Source organism: Sus scrofa, chromosome 15 (assembly GCF_054392235.1).
Source record: "Sus scrofa isolate SSC_HxYL_T2T_F1_AM1 chromosome 15, Sscrofa_HxYL_maternal_Yorkshire_Landrace_v2.0, whole genome shotgun sequence".
NCBI classification, from domain to species: domain Eukaryota; kingdom Metazoa; phylum Chordata; class Mammalia; order Artiodactyla; family Suidae; genus Sus; species Sus scrofa.
This window is the reverse complement of record NC_139397.1, coordinates 94016129-94032776: the sequence shown is the minus strand read 5'-3', so window position 1 is coordinate 94032776 and position 16648 is coordinate 94016129. Positions and strand designations below refer to the sequence as shown.

Here is a 16648-nt window from a genome sequence, read left to right as displayed (position 1 = left end):
ACCAATCATGCATCTATACATTCTTTTATCTGAAGTGCACTTTTAAATGTTAGACCATACACTAATCAAGTTGAACATGGTAATGAGAGCACATTCACATTGTTCAGGGAAATGACCCAATGCACTTAGAGTGAAGACATATTTGAACTACAGTTTGTACTTTTCGTCGCAGTATTGAAGAATCCCAGCAAGGGTCAGGATGCTGTTGGCAGCTGTCTTGGGAGGATTCGATTAGCTTCACGCGTAGAGCCAGGCCGTCCTCACTTCTCTTTGTTTTCCATTGTCTTCAAAAATCAAGCAGGAAGAGGAGACAGAATTTGGAACAAACAAAAAAAGAAGTTTGTAGGATGACCGTGAGTCAAGTTTTGATCATCTATAAGTGGTGGAGAGAGGAGTAGATGTCTGGATGGCCTCAAATTATTGAGAGTCTAAAAATAATGTACATTTATGTTGGGAACACGGTTTGGTGCCTGGCTATAAGTTGAATGGCATTTGCTTTAAAAGCAATAATGAAGCCGCACTGTAGAGATATCATTCAGGGGAAGCTGGAAGAGTGTCTGTTTCTGCCTTTTGGGCTCCACTGCTCCCTAGATTCCGTTGCATGCTGGGCCTGAATCGGTTTTAGCTCAGACCCGAGCAGAATAGGAATTTGAACCAATCTGCCATGAAAGAAGGGAGGGGTAGTTAAGGACTTGATTTTTCTTCTGTCTTATAAACAATGTGCCAGCCAGGTATCTTAGAATAGGTAGAGATGGTCAATAAATCTGAAATAATACAACCTGACATGAAGTTTATATTAAGGGTAAATTATATTTCTAGACACTTTTATAGGAGAATGAGTCAGTTTTGCTGAATAAATGCCTACTGACCCAGGCAAAAAAGACAAAGAGAAATGGACGTGTGTGTGTGTGTGTGTGTGAGAGAGAGAGAGAGAGCAGAGTGTGGGAGAAGGGGGTTCATTTTCACTTTGGGGAGCTTCTAGAACCAGTCTTTCCCCTTTTCTCTATATTGTCCTGTAATTGCCATTACCAACTAATACTTATCAAGCACCCTGGTGAGCTCAGCTCTGCTGACCATTTTGTACTAAACTTCCTAATCACTGCTCAGTAGAAGCTTATGAGCTGCTGAAGAACTTAGAGCGAATCCCGATGAGCAGTGCCAAGAAACTGTGCTGTGCAATCGGATACACTTTAAACAGGGAGACCTATCAGGATCTGTCTCACTTTAAATTCCCCAGGCCTTAATTTGGGGAACTGGACCATAGTCTCGAAGGCCCCTTCGTCTCTAACCTTCTCTTAGTCCAATTTATTATTTTAGTTTTCACGTAAGAATGAACCAAAAAATTCTAAAATATATCAAAGACATTATTGTAAGTGTGACATTTTAAACATAAGTGCCTTTCATGTATTATCTGACTTCATCTTCATAACATCCCACAAGTAACTGTTGGAATTCTTATTGAGCTGATGAGAAAAATAAAATGCCCATGACCACAAAGACAGTGGTGAAATTCGGATCTCACTTTGCATTGTCTGAGTCCCGAGACTGGACATGACCTTTGAACTATACTACCCCCTCATCTGCTGTGTATTTTACAGACTAGCAGGCAGTTGGAGCATCCTGTCTTGGAATGCTGCTCCATCTTAGGGCCTTGAGACTTAGTAAGACATTTAATGTTCTAGTACTTCTGTGTCATGGTTTCACTAGCCATCGGCTCTAACACAAAAATGTCATTTGCACAATCCTTTTTTTTTTTTTGTCTTTTGTCTTTTGTTGTTGTTGTTGTTGTTGCTATTTCTTGGGCCGCTCCTGCGGCATATGGAGGTTCCCAGGCTAGGGGTTGAATCGGAGCAGTAGCCACCGGCCTACACCAGAGCCACAGCAACTCGGGATCCGAGCCGCGTCTGCAAACTACACCACAGCTCACGGCAACGCCGGATCGTTAACCCACTGAGCAAGGGCAGGGACCGAACCCGCAACCTCATGGTTCCTAGTCGGATTCGTTAACCACTGCGCCATGATGGGAACTCCCCATGCACAATCCTTTTGAGTCCAGAAAATTATCTAGGTCACTAAGTATGTCAACTGTCATAATGCAGGAGCTAATTCTTCCAAAACTGAGAAAACTGTTTTTCAGAATTGCCGTTGGCAATAAATCTAACCTTGTCCATCCATCCTCTCTTAGCTGGAAATTCATCACTACATAGAAAATAATTTTGTTTTTTCCACACCTTCAGCCTCCAGTGGGCTTGTTCTCTCCTTCTGCATATTGGGTTGAAGCTGCTGCTTGGAGAATAACTAACCATATTTATTTACGTGCATATTTCCAAAACTGTGATAATCTGGTCAGGCTGCCTCAGAAAAGTCAATCAAATTGATCGTTAAATTTTTTTGTTCCTGATGAACTTTTCTAAAAATCTTTGTTCTAAAAGATCTTCTTTATAATTCCTCCAAATGGTGTCTCCTGTGCTCTTTTCTGATTTTTGTAAACAAAATTACCAGCTTTTCCTCTTTGTCTCCCTGGTTTCTTTGTTCCACATTGTTCTGTTTTTTGGGCTTGGTAACACACATGACACATGTCATTTTTGGAAAATCAGTAATTGTAAATAAGCAAAAGAAGAAGAGGAAGATGAGAAATAAGTGGGAAAAGGAGAAAAAAGAAAAATAAGCTATGCTTCAGTCTTTCAGTGTGTGTGCCCTCTCCCAACTGTATAAATATGCATAGATATTTTTACCAAAATCAGGCTATACTATTTTTAACAGCTTTATTGATGAATAATTGACACATAGTAAATTGTACATTTAAATGTACAATTTAACAGACCGACATGTGTATAACCTGTGAAACCATCACCAGAATTAAGATAGTAAACAGATCCATCACCCTCTAAGTTTTTTCATGCTCGTTGTAATCCCCCCATCCTGCCTCCTCTCCCACCACTCCATTTTCAGGCAACAACAGATCTGCTTTCTGTCACTGTGGATTAGCTTAAATTTTCTAGAATTTTATATAAATAGTACCATACATTACGTACCCTTTCTTTCCTTGCTTCTTTCACTCAGCATAATTATCTTGAGATTCTTCCATATTATAGCATGATCAATAGTTTATTCCTTTTCAGTGCTGAGTAGAATACTCCTGTATGGATATACTATAGTTTGTTTATTCTTTTACTTCTTAAGGACATTTGGTTTGTTTCCTCTTTAGGTTATTATAAATAGAGCTTCCATGAACATGTGTGTAAGTTTTTATATGGACATAATGTTTATTTCTCTGGGGCAAATGCCTAGAAATGGGAATGACCAAGTCATTAAGTCATATGTTTAACTTTTTAAGAAATTGCTAGATCGGAGTTCCCATTGTGGCTCAGTGGGTTACGAACATGACAGTATCCGTGAGGTAATGGATTTGGTCCCTGGCCTTGCTCAGTGGGTTAAGTATCTGGTGTTGCTACAAGCTGCAGTGTAGGTTGTAGATGTGGCTCAAATCTGCCATTGCTGTGGCTGTGGGATAGGCTGGCAGCTGCAGCTCCAGTTCAACCCCTAGCCTGGGAACTTGCATATGCCACACGTGTGGCCCTAAAAAGAAAAGAAAAGAAGGGAAACTGCCAGATTGTTTCCAAGTACTTATACCACTTTTCATTCCCACCAGCAGTATGTGAGAATTCTAGTTCCTCCTATCTTTGCCAACTCTTAGTATGATAAGTTTTTTAAAATTTAGCTATTCTAGTATATGTATAATGGTGTCAGTGTCGTTTGAATTTGCATTTCCTAATGACTAATATTGAGCATCTTTTTGTGTGCTTATTTGCCATCATATACATCCTTTACTCATTTTAAAAATTTAGCTTATTTTCTTTTTTGTCTGTTTAGGGCCACACCCAAGCCATATGAAGGTTCCCAGGCTAGGGGTCAAATTGGAGCTGTAGCCTCTGACCTATACCACAGCCACAGCAACGCCAGATCCTACCTGCATGTGTGACCTACACCACAGCTCATGGTAATGCTGGATCCTTAGCCCACTGAGCGAGGCCAGGGATCGAACCTTCGTCCCAATGGATACTAGTCAGATTCATTTCCGCTGAGCCATCAGGGAACTCCTGGGTTATTTCCTTATTGGTGAGTTTTATAATTCTTATTATATTCTGGAATGCAAGTCCTTTATCAGATATATGACCTACAAATATTTTCTCCAAGTCTATGGCTTTTCATTCTCTTAATAGTGTCTTTTGTAGAGCTGACATTTTTTATTTTGATGAAGTCAGTTTGTTACATTTTAAGTTCTTTGGTGTCACATATGAGAAACTTTTGACAGCTGCTGTTGTGGTTCAGCAGGTTAAGAACCCAACTAGAACCCATGAGGATGCAGGTTCAATCCCTGGCCTCGCAGTGGGTTAAAGGATCCAGTGTTGCTGCAAGCTGCAGTATATAAGTTGTAGATGTGGCTCTGATCTGGCGTTGCTGTGGCTGTGGGCGTAGGCCAGCAGCTGCAGCTCCAATTCCACCCCTAACCTGGGAACTTGCATATGCTGCAGGGGTGGCCATAAAATATACATATGAAACTTCTGTGTAACCCAAAGTCATAAAGCTTTTCTCCTATATTTTTTCCTAGAAATTTTGTAGTTTAAAATTTTATCTTTAAGTCTATCATCCAATTTAAGTTAATTTTTACATAGTTTGAAGTATGCATCAAAGTTCTTTACCTTCAGGAGTTCCCGTCGTGGCGCAGTGGTTAACGAATCCGACTAGGAACCATGAGGTTGCGGGTTCGATCCCTGCCCTTGCTCAGTGGGTTAACGATCCGGCGTTGCCGTGAGCTGTGGTGTAGGTTGCAGACGCGGCTCGGATCCCGAGTTGCTGTGGCTCTGGCATAGGCTGGCAGCTACAGCTCCGATTAGACCCCTAGCCTGGGAAACTCCATATGCCGCGGGAGCGGCCCAAGAAATAGCAAAAAGACAAAAAAAAAAAAAAAAAAAAAAAAAAAAGTTCTTTACCTTCTCCACCACCTCCTCCTTATTTTTCTTCTCCTTTCTCTCTCTCTCTCTGTGTGTGTGTGTGTGTGTGTGTCTCTCACTTATGGATATTCAGTTGTTCCAGCATCATTTGTTGAAAACACTATCCTTTCTCTCTTTTACATCCTTGTAAAAAATCTTGTCACTATATACATGGGTCTGTTATTGGAATAGCTTCTGTTATATTTGTCTGTTTTTACACTAATATCATACTGTCTTTATTGCTATTATCTTCATAATAAATTTTGAAATCAGACAATGTTAGTTCTCCAACTTTGTTCTTTTTTAGAATTGTTTTGACTCTTCTAGGCCCTTTGCATTTTATTCCATATGAACTTTATAAACAGCTTGTCAAATACTATTAAAAAGCCTGCTGGGATTTTGACCGGGATTCCTTTGAATCTTTAGATGAATTTGAAGAGCATTAACATCTTAATGGTGTTGAGTCTTCTGACCCATGAGCGTTATATTTGACTCAATTTATTTAAGTCTTAAAAACTTATCTCAGTGTTTTTGGTTTTTAATGCACAGATCTTTCATACTTTTTGTCAAATTAACTGTTAGGCTGTTATAAGTGGTGCTTTTAAAAAAAATCTCAATTTCTTTTCTTTCTTTCTTTCTTTCTTTTTTTTTTTTTTTTTTTGTCTTTTGTCTTTTGGCCCTAAAAGGGCCACACCTGCAGCTTATGGAGATTCCCAGGCTAGGGGTCAATCAGAGCTGTTGCTGCCGGCCTACGCCAGAGCCACAGCAATGCCAGATCAGAGCCGCATCTGCGACCTACATCACAGCTCACGGCAACGCCAGATCCTTAACCCACTGAGCGAGGCCAGGGATGGAACCTGCAACCCCATGGTTCCTAGTCAGATTCATTTCCGCTGCGCCACGGTGGGAACTCCCAAAAACAAAAACAAAAACAAAAACACAATTTCTAATTGTTCTTTGCTAGTGTATAATAGATTTTTGCATATATTGATCTTGTATCTTGCAGCCACACTAAACTCACGTATTAATTTTAATAGTCCTCCTTATAGTTTTAATTATGTTCTATAGATGATCATGTTGTCTGCAAAGATATCTTTACCTTTATCTTCCTAATCTGGGTGGCTTTTCTTTCTTTTTCTTGCCATACTGCACTGGCTAGAATCTCTAGTATACTACTGAATAGAAATAATGAGATGTCTTGTTCCTTATCTTAGGAGGAAAGCATTCAGTCTTTTACCATTAAATATGATGTTCGTTGTAGGTTCTTCAGAGATGCCATTTATTAGGTTGAGGAACTTAGCTTTTATTCCTAGTTTCCTGTGAGTTTTTCTAGGAAATGGATTTTATATTTTTTCAAGTGCTCATCTATGTTATTGAGATAAGCTTAGGGTCTTTTATTGTTGGTTTATACGGTAAATTACATAGATTAATTTTCATGCTTGGGTCATGATATATTATCATGCATATATATTTTGTCAAATTAGACTTGCTAAATTTTTGTTTAGAATTTTTGTACCTATGTTAATGAGAGTTATTTGCCTATAATTTTCTTATAATGTTTTTGTCTGATTTTGATGTCAGGGTAATGCTGGTCCCATAGAATACGTTTGGAAATTTTGTCTTTTTTCAGTTATTTGGAAGTTATGTAGAATTGGTATGATTTATTCATTAAATATTTGGTGGAATTCACCAGTAAAGCAACCTGGGCCCAGAGTTATCTTTGTTGAAACATTTTAAACTCCAAATTCAATGTCTTTAATAGCTATAAGGCTATTCAGATTATGTATTTCTTCTCGGGTAAACTTTGTGTTTTTGTGCGTCTCCTAAGGAATTTGTCTGTTTCTTCTGGATTGTTGAATTTATTGACGTGAAGTTATTCGCAATACTCCCTTATTATCATTTTAATAGTATCTATAGCCAAGCCACTACTCCCATTTCTGAGTTTGGTAATTTGTGTCTTTATTCTTTTTTCTCTCTGAGCAGTCTGGCTAGACATGATCAATTTTATTGATCTTTTCAAAGAACCAGCTTTTAGTTCCATTTTTAATCTATTGTTTTCTTTTTTTTTTTCTCCTCTAATCTTTATTATTTCTTCTTCTTACTTTGGGTTTAAGTTGCTGTTCCTTTTATGTAGTTTCTTAAACTAGAAGCTGAAATTATTGATAAGAGACCTTTATTTCTTCTCTAATATAGGCATTTAGTTCAGTAAATTCCCCCCGAGTACTGCTTTAGCAGGATGCTACAAATTGTCATATGCTGTATTTTCATTTAGTCCAAAATATTTTATAATTTTCCTTTTGATTACTTCTTTGACCCATGGAGTATTTAGAAATATTTTATTAATTTCAAAATATTTGGACATTTTCCAGAAATCTTTTCATTATTGATTTCTAGTTTAATTACACCACTAGAGAACAAAACTTGTCAGACTTATAGTCCTTAAAATTAAAGAGGTAATACTTGTCTATAGCCCAGAATATTGTCTATATTTATGAACATTTACTTGAAAAGAATGTGTATTCTCCTGCTGTTTGGTGGAATATTCTCTAAATGTCCATTAGTTCAAGTTGGTTGATAGTGTTGTTCAGATATTCTATATCTTTATTTATTTCATATCTACGTATTCTATCAAGTATTGAGAGAAGGCAGTTGAAATCTCTGTGTTTTCAGATTTGTCTATTTCTCCTTGAAATCCTTCTAGTTTTTGCTTTGTAAATTTTGCAGAAATGTGATTAAGGGCATAAGCACTTAGAATTGTTATATCCTTTTAATTAAACCTTTGTTATTATGAAATGCCATTTTTTTTTATCCCTGGTAATATTTTTTTTTCTCTGAAATCTACATCGATATTAAATATAGACATCTCAGCTTTCACTTGAATGGTGTTAGCATGGTATATCTTTTCCATCCTCTAACTTATAACCCATTTGTATTTTTATATTTAAAGTTCATTTCCTAGTGTCCTCTTGTGGTGCAGCAGGTTAAGGATAAAGCATTGTCACTGCAGCATCTTGGGTCACTGCTGTGGTGCAGGTTTGATCCCTGGCGCAGGAATTTCCACATGCCATGGGTATGGCAAAACAAAAACAAAAACAAAACCTGGAGTTCCCATTGTGACTCAACAGGTTAAGGACCCAATGTTGTCTCTGTGAGGATGCAGGTTAGATCCCTGGCCTTGCTCAGCAGGTTAAGGATCTGGCATTGCCACAAGCTGCAGCATAGGTTGAAGATGTGGCTGGGATCTGGTGTTGCCATGGCTGTGACATAGGCCACAGTTGCAGTTCCAATTCAACCTCTGGCCCGGGAACTTCCATATGCCACAGGTGTGGCCCTAAAAAGAAACAAAGCAAAAACCTCAGCAACATACATACATACATACATACATACATACATACACACATACATAAAATGCATTTCCTATAGTCAATTCTTGCTTTCTAAATACATTCTGACAATCTTTTAATTGGGAAATTGAGACCATTTGCATTTTTAATTGTTGATGAGTTTAGGTTTAAATCTATCATCTTCTCTTTCTCTTTCATTTGTCCCATGTGTTCCTTGTTTTTCCTTTTCTTTTCCAGACTTCTTGTTGATTAGTTGCTAAGTTTGTGATTATATTTTAGCACCTTAGTTGGCTTTCCTTTTGGGGCTTTTAGTTCAATATTTACTTCACTAAACAGTATGCCTTCAAATGATATTAATCTATTAAACCATTTAGTGTACAGTATAAAAACCTTACACTCATGTTCTCTTTGTCCTTTCCTGACCTTTGTGCTCTCGTTGGTATACATTTTACTTTTACATGTGTTATATCCTCCCTGCTATACTGTTACTGTTTTTGTCTAAACAATCAATTATCTTTTAAAGTTCTTTTAAAGCGATTTAAGTATTAATAAAAAAATACCTTGTATATTTTAGGTACCATACCTGGTGCTCTTCATTGCTTTGTGTAGGTCTGCATTTCCATCTGGAATCATTTTCCCTTTGCCTGAAAGATTTTTTTTTTAAACCTTTCTTATAATGTGGTCTGCTAGTAATGAGTTCTTTTAACTTTTTTATGTCTTAAAATGCCTTTATTTTGTTTTCATTTCAGAAAGATATTGCTGCATATAGGATACAAATGGACAGATTTTTTTCTCTCTCATACTTCAAAGGTCCACTGCCTTTTTTTCTTGTATTGCTTCTGCAAGAAACCTTCTATCATCCCTGTCTTTGTTCTCCTGTGTGTAACATGTCTTTTATTCCTGGCTTCCTTTAAGAATTTCTTTTTTAGCACTGATTTTGAACAATTTGATTATGATGTGACATGATGTTGTTTTCTTCTTGTTTCTTTGAATGCTTGGGTTTATTGAGTTTCTTGCATTCCTGTACGTATAACTTTCATCAAAGTTGAAAATTTTCTGGCCATTATATCTTCAAATCTATCTGTATATCTTCAAATATATATATATATATATAGAAAACCTTCAAATATATATATTTGACCCATCTGTCTCTCCTCTCCTTTAGGGCTTCCTTATGTATATGTTGGTCTGCTTGAAGTTATTCCATAGCTCACCAATGCTCTGTTCGTATTTTTAGGTGTCCTTTCACTCTGTTTTATTTTTGATAGTTTCTATTGCTATGTCTTCAAGTTTACCATTCCTTTCTTATGCAATGTATAATCTGTAATCAGTCCCATCCAATGGGTTAAAAAAATCTTAGACATTGTATATTTTATCCACTAAAGCTTGATTGGCATCTTTTTTACAAATCTTCCATGTCTCTACTTAACTTTTTGAATATATGGGACACAATTATAATAACTCTTATGGTGTCCTTATCTACCAGTTCTAACATCTGTGCCATTTCTGGGTCAATTTTGAATGATTAATTTTTCTCCTCATTACAAATTGTATTTCACTTCTTTTCATCCCTGATAATTTTGGCTTGATGCCAGATATTGTGAATTTACCTGCAGGTACATTGGATATTTTTGTATACCTATAAATAATATTGAACTTTGTGATGTAATTTACTTACTTGCTACAACTTGATCCTTTGGGTCTTGTTTTTAAGTTTATCATGCAGACTAGGTTAGTCTTCTTCTAGGGCTAATTATTCCCATTACTAAAGCAAGGCCACTTTGTATACTCTACCCAAAGCCCTATTAATCATGAGGGGTTTTTGTAGTTTATCTAGTGGGAACAAGCATTATTCCTGGCCTTATTTGCATATGGAAGTTCCCAGGTTAGGGGTCTAATCAGAGCTGTAGCTGCCAGCATATGCCACAGCCAGGGCAATGCCACATCCAAGCCATGTCTGGGATCTACACCATAGCTCACAGCAATGCTGGATCCTTAACCCACTGAGCAAGGCCAGGGATCGAACCTACATCCTCATGGATACTAGTCAGGCTCATTACTGCTGAGCCACAACAGGAACTTCTGGTTCTCTCTAATTCTTTTAAGTGGTTGGCCTCAGGAGGTTTCCTCACATGCATGCACTGATCAGCTGAATATTCAAGACTGACTTTCTGCATATTTCCAGAGTTCTCTCTCTATGCAGTTTTCTCCTTTCAGGTGCTCTTTCTTAAAGACTATAGCCATCTTTAGAATGTCCCTGTATTCTCTCTTCCATCTCTACAGCTTGGGGAACCACCAGTCTCTTGAGTTTTTTCCTCATTCACTGTGGTCTGGAAATTCTGTCAAGGTAGTAAACCAAGATAGTAATAAGGCTCACCTCATTTATTTCCTACTTCTGGGAATCACTGTCCTTGGTTGACTAAGGCACAGTCTCTCGAAAATTGTTCATTTATTTTGTTCATTTTTTGGTTATTTTTGGCAGAAGGGTAAATCTGGTTGCTATTATTCTTTTTAGCCAGAAGCAGAATTTCCTGTACACTATTTTTGAAATCAGACTTTTTTCACTCTATTTGAATACTTTATTTTGACATCAGTAAATAACTTTCAAATTATTATTTTAAGTCGCTGCATAGTGCTCTTCCATTTAGACAGACCAGAACTTTCTAAACCAATCTTATATTACTGAATGTTTATACTGGCTCCAGTTTTTCCTGTCATTACAATGTTAGGGTAAATATTTTAAAGCTAAAGATTTATAGACTTCTCTAGTTACTTCTATAAGAGAAATTGCTACAGGTGAATATTCTGGATTAAAGTTATACACATCTCTGATGAATTTGTATATTTTTTCAAACTACCCTCCAAAAACTTTGTGTATTTTTATTTTTTTGTTTGTTTGTTTTACTTATTTCCTTGCTCATTTGTTAATGCATCTCATTTTCCCCCTCTTTTTTTGGTTTAGTCTTTTTTTTTAATTTTTTCGTTCCACAGCATTTTCTTACAAAATCCTACAGTTTGTGTTTTCTTAGAAAAGGAAGGGAAAAACCATGTAGATTGAAAATCTGACTTTTTCAGCCTGCTCTCATGACCTCTAGAACTGTAGTAAACTGACTCAAGATCCTGCTGTCCCCAGCTGGTGTTTGCTCACTGCTGTCTTATCTCCCACAGTTCTCCTTTCCAAGTTCAAGCATTATGGCTCAGCTAAAGAAAAATGTCACCACTATGGGAAAACAGTAGGGTGACAGATACTTCTAGAGTGAGCAAGACACTGGAGCATGACAGAGACTGTTTGGTGCATCAGAAGCAGATTGGCTTGCAGTGGTGTTTTGTTTTGTTTTGTTTTTCCCATGACTCTTTCCTGTCTCCAAAATGTGCTATGACTAAGCTTCATATTGTAACTCTCCAAGTGAGACAGAAAAACCCACAAGAGGCTCATGCCTCCCTCCTAGCTTAGGGAAGGACTGAATTCTTCGCAGCTGTTACAAAAACAGGACATCGGGAGTCACCACGTGAAGAAATGTGGCCCCAGAATGAAAGATGAATGATGGTGCCTCACTCACAGGCAATGCCAACTGGAACTGAATTTTGAGGTCCACGAGAAAACAACAGCGTAGCAACACAAGGCTGGCTGCTACTTTCTTTTTAAAAATTTCGGAAATATTCTGTACTTAAGGGAGATTTTTAATAATATTTTTAATTGCTTTGGCGATTATAATTAAAAGGGGTTGGTCCTTGTTTTATTTACTTCTGCAGCAATTGATGGAAAAGCATCTGATATAATTTCCTTATTCTTACCCCTTCTAGGGGTGTGAGGTTCTGTAACAGTTAGTGCAGTGGGACTACAGCATGGAGTGGGTTGGGAGATGAGGAGAGCAGCTATGAGCTTCTCTTTGGAGTCACCATGGATCTGAATCTCACCTCTGCCCTAAATGCTGGTAACCCAGTACAAAGTCAGACAACCTGTTTAAACCTCAATTTCCTTATCTGTACCACACAGATAATATTCTTTTTTTTTTTTTTTACATAGTTTTTGTTTGTTTGTTTTTGCTTTTTAGGGCCACACCTGTGGCATATGGAAGTTCCCAGGCTAGGGATCAAATCAGAGCTGCAGCTGCCAACCTATGCCACAGCCACAGCAACTCAGGATCTGAGCTGTGTCTTCAAGCTACACCACAGCTCACAGCCACTCCAGACCCTTAACACACTGAGCAAAGACAGGGATTGAACCCACATCCTCATGGATACTAGCTGGGTTCTTAACCCACTGAGCCCCAGTGGGAACTCCTTACATAGTTTTTTTTAATTATTATAGTTGATTTAAAGTGTTGTATCAATTTCTGCTGTTCAGCATAGTGATTTAGTCATACTTACACATACATCCTTTTTCTCATACTATCTTCCATCATATTCTATCCCAATAGATTGGATGTAGATGTTATTGTGAAGGTAAAAGAGATAATACAGGGTATCTACAAGGGCCAGAAACATAGATGACGTTATATTTTGCAGAATGAAGATGACATCATTTGCCCAGTATATGTGAGCACTTATCACCAGGCATGAGCAAGTCTTTATAAAGTGCTACCTATTAAAAGTCAGGTGGCAAAGTGAACATGTTGGTATTATACCTCTTTTAATAACAGGAATATAATTTACTTTGGGGGGGCCTCCAGGGCATTATTTGTTAGTCATTGGTATGTTAACACAAGAGGGGAAAGTGTGACATAAACCTCACATAGATGTCATTGTGCTCTTGGAAGGTGAATGCTTGCTGTTGATGGAGAGGGAGGCTTTTTCGTTTAACTGAGCCTGTGATGGGTCTAGAGTTGAGTTTGAAGGTAGGACTGGAGAGAGCTGAAATCCTCGGGATGATGAAAGGAGAAGAGTGCTTGCGGGGGAGGACGGGTGATAAGGAGAGGGGGGAAGAAGAGTCAGCAAAAGGTGCCTGGCTCTGTCCTCTGTGTAGGGAGTGGGGCAGCCTGTGGTATAGCCAGTGAGCGAGTGGCTGCAAAGTCCTTCAAGAACAGAGGTACTTGATATTCCATGTCAAGTGGTGGACTGCACAGCCCACTGCCTTTGAGGAGATTCTCTCTTCCAGTGTGGTCCATGACACTGCTCTACTCAAACCCTTTCACAGCCTCCCATCTGAGCCCATCTCCTCTCCTCTCTCCCTCCTACTTGAATCCAGCCACGCTGCTTCCTGTCTGTTCCTGGGATGTGGCAAGCAAGCTCCCTGATATGAGCCTTTGCAGATTCTATTCCACCTGCCAGGTTCACCCCTCATTTGATTTAGGTCTAAGTTCAAAAGGTGCTTTCTAAGAGCTTTTTCGACCACTCTATATAAAATAGTGACTATCTCTTCCCTATACTTATCCCAGGGGTGCCTTGGAGCTAGCTCATGTCAGTGTGTGAGAACTGATTGCTGAACTTTCAGTGATTTTGCAGGGTGGTTGTTAAACGCAGCATTATTAAAAATTGAATTATATAATTAACTAACTTGATCATACTAAATTATACTAGCAAATAAATACATTATACTAAAGGCAAAAGTAGCAAATACAGAAAGCATATCACTTCCTAATTATTTTGTTACATTTTATTATTATCTATACTCTTTTTTTTCTTCTTTTTTTGCCTTTTCTAGGGCCGCTTCCCATGGCATATGGAGGTTCCCAGGCTAGGGGTCTAATCAGAGTTATAGCCGCCGGCCTAAGCCAGAGCCTCAGCAATGCAGGATCCGAGCTGCGTCTGCAACCTACACCACAGCTCATGGCAATGCCAGATCCTTAACCCACTGAGTAAGGCCAGGGATCGAACCTGCAACCTCATGGTTCCTAGTTGGATTCGTTAACCACTGTGCCATGATGGGAACTCCAATTATTATCTATACTCGATATGCTTGGCACTATTGACATTTTGAGCCAAGTAATTCTTTGTCATAGGATGTTTAGTAGTCTTCTTGGTCTCTACCCACTCGATGTCAGAAGCACCCCCTCTCCTCAGTTGTGACAACCAGAAAGGTCTCCAGTCATTGCCAAGTGTCCCCTGGGGAACAAAATGGTCCCTGCAGGGCACCACTAACCCATATGGCAGAAATACTATATAATGATATACTGCTGTGTCCTTCCAACTCTGTGGTTAGTAAGCATCACGTTGGTGGCCTGAAATCAGCCATGGTGGAAATAGTTACACCACATAAATCTGCAAATGCAAAGTAGGGTTTAATGTGGTATTTTGTTTACTGCTTAGATTTAATGTTAATAATACCATTAAACTTGAAAGTGTACCATATCTGGAATTATTACATTGTGGGAAGCACAAAAGAATTGGAAAAATATTCTAATATTCAAAAACTGTTTTCCAAGTCAGCAAAGAAGTCACTCACATCATTGAAGGAGTAAATTTTGATGTAGGTCCTTATTATTTCACTTTTGTCTTTCTCTTAATGTAAACAAAATGATCAATCAGCACTCATGTTGGAACCGCACTTATTTATTCACTGCAAACAGGGTAGCTATGGATATAAGATTTTGGCAAAAAACAGATAATCGATAAGTTTGGAATTTATAATGAAGAGCATCGAGTATTTTATTATTAATTGTAAGTTGTGTGCTAAAAATCCTTTAAATAGTTGTTTTTTTGTTTGTTTGTTTGCTTTTTAGGGCCACACCCACGACATATGGAGGTTCCCAGGCTAGGGGTCAAATCAGAGCTGCAGCCACTGGCCTACACCACAGCCACAGCAACATGGGATCCGAGCCCTGTCTACGACCTACACCACAGCTCTCGGCAACACCAGATCCTTAACCCACTGAGCAAAGCCAGGGATTGAATCCATATCCTCATTGATCCTACTCAGGTTTGTTAACCATTGAGTCATGAAGGGAACTTCAATAGTAAAATTTATAATAAATATAAAACATATGCTATATGATCATAATATATTACATAAATATATTTAAATAAAATATAAAATTTACTATGTGCACATATATATGCATACACTTTTTCTAGAGAGTACTTGTTCACTATTTGCTAGTACACTACTGCCTTATTCCTTTTAGCCTTTCATTCATCCAAAAAATATTTATTCAACATCACATGCCAAGCCCTATTCTGGCTGTTGGGAATAGGTCAATGCACCAAACAACAAAGCAAACAAAATTCCCGGCCCTTCTGGAGCTGACATCTTCAGGCAGTGCGCTCTCAGTCTCTGTGGCACTAACCACTCTCTGACAGACCATGGATCTCCTTGTTTATTGTGTTATTGTACATCTCCCATCACTGAACTGTAAGGTCCATGAGGACATGCACATCTTATGAATAAGGGATTCAGTGAATGAACGTGTGTGTGTGTGTGTGTGTGAAGAAAAGGATCTGGGTTTCATACCTGGGAGGGACAGTACCTATGAAGTGACAAAGCAAGCCTTAAATTGAATTAATTTGGTGGTAGCCTGAGCTCACAGATGGAGCTGAGTATAAGAATTGAAGGACCTCTAGGATTTTCACAAATTTCAAAAAGTCAACTTTCCACATAGTGTTTGCACTAAGCTTGTACTGAAAGGGACAAGGTGACTTCATTTGACATTGAAATTATGTTTGATGTCCATCCAAGAGCGTCGGGTCTCAGGGCAGCATATAGGTGCATCTCAGTGTAAATCAGTTACCTTAGAACAGAGCCAGAAGGTATATCCTCCCAATAAGTGCCAAATTGTAGGTGATGATACAAGGGGACCACAAACAGACCCAGCTCAGGCTGACATAGACCCTGGATTACCACCTAAAGTGAGGAAGAAGTCGTGGAAACCTGTTTGAAATGACCTGCACTGTGGTTGAGAGCATCATGATGTTGGAGAATGAAGACTGCAGGTAGAAATCCAGACAGAAGACGAGGCCAAAATGTTGATGGGAGTGCTGGCGTCTGTAGACATCTGTTTAAATATTGATGTTTTTCCTAGAAGGGCGACAGATGATGTTGGCAGATATGCTCTGTCTAATCAGAGACCCTCATCTCTGTTCTGTCTGCCCAGACAGTATCTCCTACAGGCTAAGCTCACTTGGGGCACCAACCATAAGTCAAACATTGGAGTTCTTGGAGGAAGCCAGAAGCTCCCAGAAACTGGTGTTCTCTCAAGAAATGGTGACCTGGGCTATGAAAATGTTGCAAGAGAGGGAGGAAAGAGCCAGTGGGCCTTCTAATTAGAGGCTGTACATGGTCTCAAGCACCACAGGGTCTGTGGGCCACTGCTTAACAGAGCTCAGGTTCTCAGTATGGCATCCAACTTGGGACCAGGCCCCATCAGAAAGGGG

The 16648-nt window shown here is 38.7% G+C and overlaps 1 long non-coding RNA gene across 5 annotated transcripts in view; it reads left to right on the top strand.

The window, feature by feature from the left end:
• Positions 1–16648, top strand: part of LOC146395980 (uncharacterized) — a 350884-nt gene that overhangs the window by 191123 nt on the left and 143113 nt on the right. The window contains exon 4 of one of the 5 annotated variants that reach the window (XR_014829590.1): positions 11507–14622. The exons of the other annotated variants lie outside the window; for them this stretch is intronic. This is a non-coding gene — a long non-coding RNA (uncharacterized LOC146395980). Of the gene's footprint in view, positions 1–11506; positions 14623–16648 lie in introns of those variants that run through there. 5 annotated transcript variants of the gene reach the window in all.